Source organism: Schistocerca nitens, chromosome 7 (assembly GCF_023898315.1).
Source record: "Schistocerca nitens isolate TAMUIC-IGC-003100 chromosome 7, iqSchNite1.1, whole genome shotgun sequence".
NCBI lineage: Eukaryota > Metazoa > Arthropoda > Insecta > Orthoptera > Acrididae > Schistocerca > Schistocerca nitens.
The window spans coordinates 456,142,276-456,152,911 of NC_064620.1; the positions used below are offsets into that span (position 1 = coordinate 456,142,276).

The following is a 10,636-nucleotide window of genomic DNA, read 5'->3' on the forward strand; positions in this document are numbered from 1 at the left end:
ACTGAAAGAGTAATGCAATTTGTGTTAGCAGTGAAGACAATTTCGCAAAAATATTCGCTTGTTTTGAGAGTCTTCAAGACCTGCTACCAGCTCCAATCAGCGTCATTTATCCCACACATTTTTTTTTTTTTTTTTTTTTTTTTTTGGGTCTCCTTCCTCCCCTTCAACCCATCCTTTACGCTCGCCAAGTGTTACCTTCTCGGCCCGGCTTCTCCGCCTTTAAGAATGAATGTAACGAACGAAGTATGCCCCTTCTGTTGCCTTTGTTTGCAACATGGCTTGAATAAAAATAAATGTAATTTCCATTGAGAAGGCAGTCTCATAATTGTTGTGGAAATGTAACTGCATCTGTAAATTTCGTTCTCCGTGAGTGGAAATACGGAAAGAAGCAAACTCATCATTCCTGATAAGTATAATTTCCTTTTTCAGAAGGTAATGAAGTAAAATAGGCTTCTTCTGCTCGATTTTACACTTAATTAACATAAATGTGTCTTCTTGTGAAAAGAAAAGAAAGAAAGACAGAAACTAAATAAATGGTGTATACCAGTTTCTTCACTGTGTTTCCCCGAAACCAAAGTAAGAGATACACATAGGCTTAATTGGTCTATACTGATGATCTTCTCTGACTACTTTCTGTTGGAAATCGTCCTCCTGCTACGTGAAGTACAAACTTTAACCAAAAATCATTCGTCTAATATACGAAATGCTTGGATGTGCAATGTAAATTACGCATTTCTATTGGTTACAGGAGTGTTTTAGTTAAAAAGTTTGCGTAATTTTCTTTGTATTTTTTAGTACACATCAACTTGTGGTGCTCAGTTGTAAGGTATACCCAGAAGTCCTCCCTATTGCTTGATTCTTTTGTTAGGACGTGTTGCATCGTTTGGCCTTTCAACCAGTTAATTGCATTTCGTTTTGTTTTAGGGTAAGGTATACCGTCAGGGGTTAAAAATTCAGCAGTCGTAACGGCATTGGGCGCAGTTCTGCTGACGCTCGCTATCTTTTGTCTTATATAGAGCCATATTTCTTTTACCCTGTCACACAGCAATCTATGCTCTTCGGTATCTGGTATTTTGCATAATGGACACAGCGGTGACTCGGCCAATCGAATAGAGTGAAGTTTAGAGTTCGTCGTAATTTTTCTGTTTACAGCAAAGTACCAGGTCGATTTGACATACGTTGGCAAGTTCCGGCAGTGAATATTTTCCCATATTGTTTCCCAGTTATAACAAGGATACTTTTGTTCTACGTCGTTTCTGGGTTTGTCTTTCATCAAGTTAGTATAAAGTTCTTTTACTTTCATGATGTCTTTCCCAGGAATCCTTGCCTGTATATAGCTGTATTCTACGAAAAAGTATTTCAAGTGGTATAGTCCGTTGGGTATGTGTTGAACATTTATAGGTGCACTGACGTCAGCAGGAGCTATTTCGTTTAACAAATGTGCAGCAAGGGTACCACTTGGCTCTTTCCATTGTTTGTATGTGGTAGCAAGGTATAAGGCTTGCGCTTTTTTGCTGACATCGGTAAGATTTAACCCACCACATTTCGTAGGGAGCATCAGAATGTCATATTTGACTTTGAAAGTACGTCCGCGGCTCACAAAGTGTCCTAGTGCAGATGCGATGCTTTTCAACAAAGTCGCAGGTGGTGGCAGAACTTGTGCTACATAATTAACTTTGGATGTGATGTATACATTTGCCACTGTTACTTTTTGAAGTTCATCGAGTTTCCTAATACTATGTGCTTGTACAGAGGCGCGTATGCTGTTAAGTAATTTTCGATAATTCGCAGCAATAGTGTGCTTGATATTTCTTTTAAAATCTATGCCGAGACATTTCATGGTTACAAGCTTGCGTAACAGATCCTGCGTTTGCGTCCCAATTCCACGGCCGATGTTGAAAATCCCCGACTTTGTTCTATTAAGTTTTGCACCAGATGCCTGTTCATATTTTGTTACTATTCGTAGTGCGCTCTGTACTTCAGCGCCATTCACGACTAGGAAGCCAACATCATCAGCGTATGCCTTGCACACGATCTTTTCTCCATGTATTTGTAGTCCTTGTAGATGTTTCATAAGGGAGGCAAGCAGGGGCTCGATGGCGATGGCGAAGAGTGCCATTGACATTGGACACCCTTGCCTAATGGAGCTGGTGACGTCAATCGGACGGCTAATGTGTCCATTGATGACAAATCTAGCTGAGTTGTTTGTTAATGTATTTCTTACTACCGCAATGAATCGAGGTGGGAAGCCCATTGCGCCCATGGTGCGAAGGAGAAAACTATGGTTAACTCTGTCGAAGGCTTTGTCAAAGTCGAGTGAGATGAGTGCACATTTTATTTTGCAGACGTCGGCCGTTGAGATTAGGTCCCTGTAATCACAGAGGGTCTGGAGAATTCTTCTGTCTTTGCCCACACTTGTTTGATAAGGGCCAGTGACGCTGGTCATTGTGGTTTTCAGCCTGCGAGCGAGGATGCGGCCAAAGATTTTGTAATCGCTGTTTAAAAGCGTAATTGGCCTCAGAGCGCTTACAGATTTCGTATTCGTAGTTTTTGGCACTAGCACTACGAGTCCCTCACGAAATTCTTTCGGGATGTCATTCGCAGGGTTTAGCAGTTCGTTGCAGATGAGAGTAAACTTGCCTTTTACAAGGCCACTGAATCTGCGATAAAATTCTGCTGGAATTCCATCTGCCCCTGGAGCCTTATTTTTCGTGCTTCCATATATAGCTTCTTCGACATCTTCTTCAGTCACTTCCGAGAGGAGAGTCTGTGCTTCCGCGTGGCATACTTTGCCCTGGAGGTTGATCATTAACTCGTCTTGAAGCTGTTCGTCAACCGGCTGACTAGACATTAAGGATTCAAAATGCTGTACGATTGACTCTTTAATCTCTCTTTGCTTCGTCAGCTTCCTTCCATCATCAGTTGTTATTTCAGATAATATCTTGCGAGACGCCCTTTTGCTTTCACGAATGACATGCTAAATGGAAGTAACCTCGTGCTGGGCTATGTTCTGGGCACGCAACCTTATTTGGTAGCCTTCCAGTTGTTTACGCCGTAGTGCTAAAATTTTTGCTTTAATTTTGTTAATTCTTTCGTACTTGTCCACAACTGTTGCATCGCACTTGTACAAATCCCTTAGACACTGAAAGTAAAATTCTATAGTTGATTTGTACCAAAAGTTTTTGTCTTTGGAGTAGTTTATGAAAAACCTCCGTATTTTAGGTTTGGCATGTTTCAGCCACCAGTCAGTGCCACAGTTGTACGAGCTAAATTTGCTTTCACACTCTCTCAATACCTTGTGAAATGCCTCCTGACAAGCATGGTCTTCCAGATGTGACACATTGAGCTTCCATGTGCCTCTACCTCTGAATGTCCCTTGTTTTATCAGATTGATTGTGCATATGTATGCAGCATGATCTGAAAAAACGGTAGGCCATACTTCGGACTGCAAAAAGAGGTGTTTCAAATTGTGCGTTACATATATCCTGTCGAGACGGCTCGCCGAGTGACTTGTGGCGTGGGTGAAGCCAGGGGCTGCACCGTGCATATGTTCCCATGAGTCTATTAGTCTTAAGTCATTAACTATACGTTCCAGTTCAGTACACTTGTTGAAATTGGGAGTTTGGTCTTTGGCATGCAAAACACAATTAAAATCCCCTCCTAGGATAAGGTGTTCATATCGAGTTCCAAATAGTGGGACAATTTCTTCTTTAAAGAACTCCGTTCTGCGGTGCCTGTTACTGGATCCTGAAGGGGCATACACGTTAATGAGTCGTACTTTGTTTATTGTGGCCGCTATGCCTTTACTGTTTGGTAGTTTTACTACATCTTGGACTACTATGCCCTCCTTTGTGAGCAGAGCCGTGCCCATTTCCGCTCCATGCCCTGGGTTTGTAATGGCGTTGAAGCCAGGTACGTTACCAAGCTCAATGTCTGTCACTTCTTGTAAAAGTATAATGTCACTGTCAGAAGCATATATAAAATCTTTTAAGTTCTGTAGTTTAAAGGAACTATGAATCTTATTAAGGTTTACTGTCGCGATTTTGTATGCTTGTATGTCAGACATTCTTCGTTCTACTTGATCTAACTTTAAAAAACATTCTTCTGTTTTGTCTCGCAAACGTCAGCTTTAAAACGCATCTTAATAATATTCACCGGTAGCAAATGTTTCAGCGGTGTGTCCATGTTCTTTAGAATGTTCGTTCGAGGAGACGTCGTCGTTGAAGAAATCAGCCACCTGTGGGGCTAGCTTACAGTCTGTCTTAGTTTCTGAAATTTCTGTCATTTCAGCGTCAGCATTGTTGCGGTCGCTTTCGTCTGCCCAGCTGGTTGAGGTTGTCGTCGTGGGTGGGACGAGTGAAGCTTCATGAGAGTGACTCGTTTCTTGAGGGTGGTTGGATGCTTTCTTTGTTGGCTTTCCTTGGACGTCTCGTTTTTCCAGCGGAGAAGGGGAACGCCCCACAGAAACTGGTGTCGCTTTCGTGTTGCTACAGATCTGTTGGCTTAAGGTACTACCTATTTCCTTCGCTTTTTGTCGGAGTGTGTGAGCTGTCTCCTCTGCACCTTTGCGCAACAGCCGGCGTTTCTTATTTTTCTTCGGAGAATTGCCTCTCGACGGACTTTCTTCAGTATCCAGGTTAGTGTCGCTTTCCTGCAAGGTGTGTCGGTCTTCAGCTCCCGGCGGATCTGCTGCCTTTACAATTGCAGGCGCCTGTGTCGGTGGAACTTCAACTGTTTCCGTAGATTGGCGGGACTCTTGTAGGTCGTCAGCTATGACGGCACTAACGTCCATCGGAATTTCAGTGTTTGGAGAATTTGTATTTGCACACGATTCAGGGGCTGAGGAGACAATCGGCCGTTCGCGTGCCACGGCGGCGTAAAATCCTGGCAGTGTTGTCATCGCCGGTGGCCTGGCGGCCTCGCCGGCCGGCAGCTGTGCAACGCGCCGCTGTATACATTCTGCGCGAACGTGCCCAGGCTTGTTACAGGCGGCACAGGTTCGCGGTTGGTCATCATAAATTACAATCCCTCTATATCCGCAGACATTGATGTACGACGTGATGTGCTTTTGTAACTCTACACGAAGCTGCCGTACGCCATTTAGTACTGGGAATTTATGTGCGCTTGACCATTTCTCGGCAAAGTTGCTGACCACTTTCCCGAAGGGTGAAATTACACCATTAATTTGGTCTGTTGTAATCTCAAAAGGTAACTCGAAGATTCGAATCGTGCGAAAGCCAAAATCAGCATGTGCAACGGTGACTTCACCAAAGTTTCCATCTGAGTGCTTAAAATTCATGACACCTCAGGAAGACTCAACTATTTTCTCGCACAACTCGGAACTACGCATTTTAACAAACACGACACAAGCTACAATCGACAGGTGGATCCCAATTACATCATTAAAGGAAAGCTTCACATCTTCTTCTAACCAACTTTCTACTTCAAAAGACTTGGGTCTGGCATATCGAGGATCGAAAGTAAGTTTCAACGTATCTTTTCGACTTGGTTGAGCCATCACTGCATGCTACTCATTATTTCTCGAAGCGTTCTATAATAGAGTTTTAAGCCGCAGCAAGCGCAAGACTTACTACGCGGAAGCACAGACGGCGCAGCGCACACCACACTACGTCCTACCTCCACGCCGTCCGCCGGCGAACTGACATTTAGAGAAGTGTGTTTCATAGGTATGCCTATGAGACACTAAACTCGGGATGTGAGAACATGGCGACAATACGTGCCAACACGTCTTGCTGCCGCCTAGCGGCAGCTGTGTCAACCTGCTGCTGCTCTGGATGGATGCTGTGAGAGCAAGCGACTCTACGATCTAAGTTTTACATCCAATACTGCCAAATAATACAGTTGACAGAGCTGCCACTTACTAAGAACGACACCTCGCAGTAATTAATTCACAGATTAGCACTAGGCAGGCCTTCTGGTCCTCGCCAGAGCTGCGTAAAGCTACGTCCAAGCCGAACCATGTTTGACGCGACGCCATAACTATATATACAATTTCAGAGGGCTCCTCGAATGTACTCGCTTCGGCGGTACATATACTAAAATTGGAACGATACAGAGAAGATTAGCATGGCCCCTGCGCAAGGATGACACGCAAAATCGTGAAGCGTTCCACATTTTTTTCGCAATCTCACTCACTCATGTCTCACATCAGCTGCTAATACCCTCAGCCACCTACACAAGTTTCGCTTCATATCTGCACCCACTTGTCACAAACTATGCTGTCCATTTACGCAGTTCTCCTCCACTCTCTTTCATTCACAACAGAACATGATAAAACTGGCAATAAACCTACCCCTTACATCACCAATGCACATCAAAAATGTCACTCTAATAACAACTCAGCAAGCACACCACAACTACACTGACACAAGTACATGTCACTAGCACCCCTTCAGCTCATTCGCAAACCTGACACAAATCACAGCCAGTCTAAGACGAAGCCTAGCACAGGCAAAAGCCTCTTCTCTTCCTCAGTATCACACTCGGCTGGCACAACATCTCTTCCTACTGTCTCAATCACGTCATTTCATAACACACACCTACTGCCACACACAACATTTGGAAACCTGACATCAGCTTTACACAAGATAGCTGCATGTTCCAAATCTTTCTCACTCACATACTTTCACTCAGACTACTGCTTAAATACACTCTAGCGCTCTAAAATTAGCTTGCATCACCTAATATTTATTTTTCTCTAACGCCTACAAAGCTTCTGGTGCCTGTATGCCACTATCACATACTGACTGCACACAGACCCACAACATTTAACTTTATTCATCTTCATGGCTGCAGCTGATGCCATAATTGTTTCAGCAGCATAAATAAACATGTGAAGGAAGATGTCTCTTTAATCATTAAGTGTGCAAGTTACCCCTTTACAGGAAGTTCATTTAACATTATGTTTCAAGTAACTTTCCTAGTGGCCTTGCTGTCCAGCTGCAGCCTCATAATACAGATTGCAGGTGACACCTCATCAGGTTCTTAACTGAAGCATATCTGCCTGTGTAATAAGCCACTGCCCTTCACCTAAAAACCAACTATTACAGCAAATCTGTGGTGCACCGGCATGTCATGTACAAATTTCACTAGTGCGACGCACAAAGTATTTTACAAAAATGTCTGGCAATCTGCCACTACATATAGTTACCTAAATTAAATTCAAAAGTGTCAGCCAATGAATACCACAACACTGAAGTGTTTAGAAAGCAGACCAGGATGATAATATTAACATGTAGTATTTAGATGTGAGGCTCTACTATTTTGACAGCACTTTGAATCCCATCAATGTCATACAAGTCGATGCTGTTCACAATTACAGCTGATGCACCTCTCATCCTGTGTCTAGCAGAAAGATTGGACAAACCCTGCATGCAATATTCATCATGTCACATACACAGAAGCTCTAGCACATAAGCAAATACAGAGGCAGTCAAGACACAAAACACTAGCAAGCTTCAAGATTTTGGAACAGACAGCAACATCACAAACCAGTTTGTGTCACATGACACCAGTAGCTACTCAAACTGCTTTCAGATACTAAATCTATCACTCTTTGTTTTGCACTAGCAATTCTTCCTGCAATAACAACATTCACCAAACTAGATTACATCTGATTGACATTTCACAGGAACATAACTACAGCTACTAACACAATGCTAACCTAGGTTTCTCTTACCACATGTCCGCTCAATATTTTAGGCTCATTCACACATCTCCATCACAGTGTTTCACTCTTGCCAAGTAGACCTGCCCTGTGTAATCTTGGATCAACACAAATATATCACCTGGTATTGTACTGAAAACGGAACTATGTCCATCATTCCTACTACTATCTCACACAACTCGCATTCGCCCATCCATGCGCTAGTAATGACCTACACTGCTGTGTTTCATAGTGTGCAATATGAATGGTGTTTTCAATGGTTCATGAGGCTACTGTGTCTCTTTTTGCAGTCACTATTGTCTTCTGGCGCCATTGGATGAATAGGAGTTAATGAATAATTTACATGGTCACGGACTGTGTCTTCTTGTGGTGTACTTGATGTGGGAGTTAAAAGTTGCCTTGCATATGCGCACTCTGTCATTAAATCGATTAGTATCGTAAGAAAGTACCACTGAAAGAGTAATGCAATTTGTGTTAGCAGTGAAGACAGTTTCGCAAAAAAATTCGCTTGTTTTGAGAGTCTTCAAGACCTGCTACCAGCTCCAATCAGCGTCATTTATCCCACACATTAGAGAAGTGTGTTTCATAGGTATGCCTATGAAACACTAAACTCGGGATGTGAGAACATGGCGACAATACGTGTCAACACGTCTTGCTGCCGGCTAGCGGCAGCTGTGTCAACCTGCTGCTGCTCTGGGTGGATGCTGTGAGAGCAAGCGACTCTACGATCTAAGTTTTACATTCAATACTGTCAAATAATACAGTTGACAGAGCTGACACTTACTAAGAAAGACACCTCGCAGTAATTAATTCACAGATTAGCACTCGGCAGGCCTTGTGGTCCTCGCCAGAGCTGCGTTCAAAAAATGGCTCTGAGCACTATGGGAGTCAACTGCTAAGGTCATTAGTCCCCTAGAACTTAGAACTAGTTAAACCTAACTATCCTAAGGACATCACAAACATCCATGCCCGAGGCAGGATTCGAACCTGCGACCGTAGCGGTCTTGCGGTTCCAGACTGCAGCGCCAGAGCTGCGTAAAGCTACGTCCAAGCCGAACCATGTCTGACGCGACGCCATAACTATATATACAATTTCAGAGGGCTCCTCGAATGTACTCGCTTCGGCGGTACATATACAAAAATTGGAACGATACAGAGAAGATTAGCATGGCCCCTGCGCAAGGATGACACGCAAAATCGTGAAGCGTTCCACATTTTTTTGGCAATCTCACTCTCTCATGTCTCACATCAGCTGCTAATACACTCAGCCACCTACACAAGTTTCGCTTCATATCTGCACCCACTTGTCACAAACTATGCTGTCCATTTACGCAGTTCTCCTCCACTCTCTTTCATTCACAACAGAACATGATAAAGCTGGCAATAAACCTACCCCTTACATCAACAATGCACATCAAAAATGTCACTCTAATAACAACTCAGCAAGCACACCACAACTACACTGACACAAGTACATGTCACTAGCACACCTTCAGCTCATTCGCAAACCTGACACAAATCACAGCCAGTCTAAGACTAAGCCTAGCACAGGCAAAAGCCTCTTCTCTTCCTCAGTATCACACTCGGCTGGCACAACATCTCTTCCTACTGTCTCAATCACGTCATTTCATAACACACACCTACTGCCACACACAACATTTGGAAACCTGACATCAACTTTACACAAGATAGCTGCATGTTCAAAATCTTTCTCACTCACATACTTTCACTCAGACTACTGCTTAAATACACTCTAGCGCTCTAAAATTGGCTTGCATCACTTAATATTTATTTTTCTCTAACGCCTACAAAGCTTCTGGTGCCTGTATGCCACTATCACATACTGACTGCACACAGACCCACAACATTTAACTTTATTCATCTTCATGGCTGCAGCTGATGCCATAATTGTTTCAGCAGCATAAATAAACATGTGAAGGAAGATGTCTCTTTAATCATTAAGTGTGCAAGTTACCTCTTTACAGGAAGGTCATTTAACATTATGTTTCAAGTAACTTTCCTAGTGGCCTTGCTGTCCAGCTGCAGCCTCATAATACAGACTGCAGGTGACACCTCATCAGATTCTTAACTGAAGCATATCTGCCTGTGTAATAAGCCACTGCCCTTCACCTAAAAACCAACTATTACAGCAAATCTGTGGTGCACCAGCATGTCATGTACAAATTTCACTAGTGTGATGCACAAAGTATTTTACAAAAATGTCTGGCAATCTGCCACTACATATAGTTACCTAAATTAAATTCAAAAGTGTTAGCCAATGAATACCACTACACTGAAGTGTTTAGAAAGCAGACCAGGATGATAATATTAACATGTAGTATTTAGATGTGAGGCTCTACTATTTTGACAGCACTTTGAATCCCATCAATGTCATACAAGTCGATGCTGTTCACAATTACAGCTGATGCACCTCTCATCCTGTGTCTAGCAGAAAGATTGGACAAACCCTGCATGCAGTATTCATCATGTCACATACACAGAAGCTCTAGCACATACGCAAATACAGAGGCAGTCAAGACACAAAACACTAGCAAGCTTCAAGATTTTGGAACAGACAGCAACATCACAAACCAGTTTGTGTCACATGACACCAGTAGCTACTCAGTTATTAACTGCTTTCAGATACTAAATATATCACTCTTTGTTTTGCACTAGCAATTCTTCCTGCAATAACAACATTCACCAAACTGGATTACATCTGATTGACATTTCACAGGAACATAACTACAGCTGCTAACACAATGCTAACCTGGTTTCTCTTACCACATGTCCCCTCAATATTTTAGGCTCATTCACACATCTCCATCACAGTGTATCACTCTTGCCAAGTAGACCTGCCCTGTGTAAACTTGGATCAACACAAATATATCACCTGGTATTGTACTGAAAACGGAACTAAGTCCATCATTCCTACTACTATCTCACACA

At 42.9% G+C, this 10,636-nt stretch overlaps 2 non-coding genes across 2 annotated transcripts; both read left to right on the forward strand.

Annotated features, from left to right (window-relative positions):
• The first annotated feature begins 6,032 nt into the window (after positions 1-6,032).
• Positions 6,033-6,139, forward strand: LOC126196773 (U6 spliceosomal RNA). The gene has a single exon (XR_007539217.1). It is a non-coding gene; the product is annotated as a U6 spliceosomal RNA (small nuclear RNA).
• Positions 6,140-8,799: 2,660 nt separating this feature from the next.
• Positions 8,800-8,906, forward strand: LOC126196788 (U6 spliceosomal RNA). The gene has a single exon (XR_007539231.1). It is a non-coding gene; the product is annotated as a U6 spliceosomal RNA (small nuclear RNA).
• Positions 8,907-10,636: the final 1,730 nt, after the last annotated feature.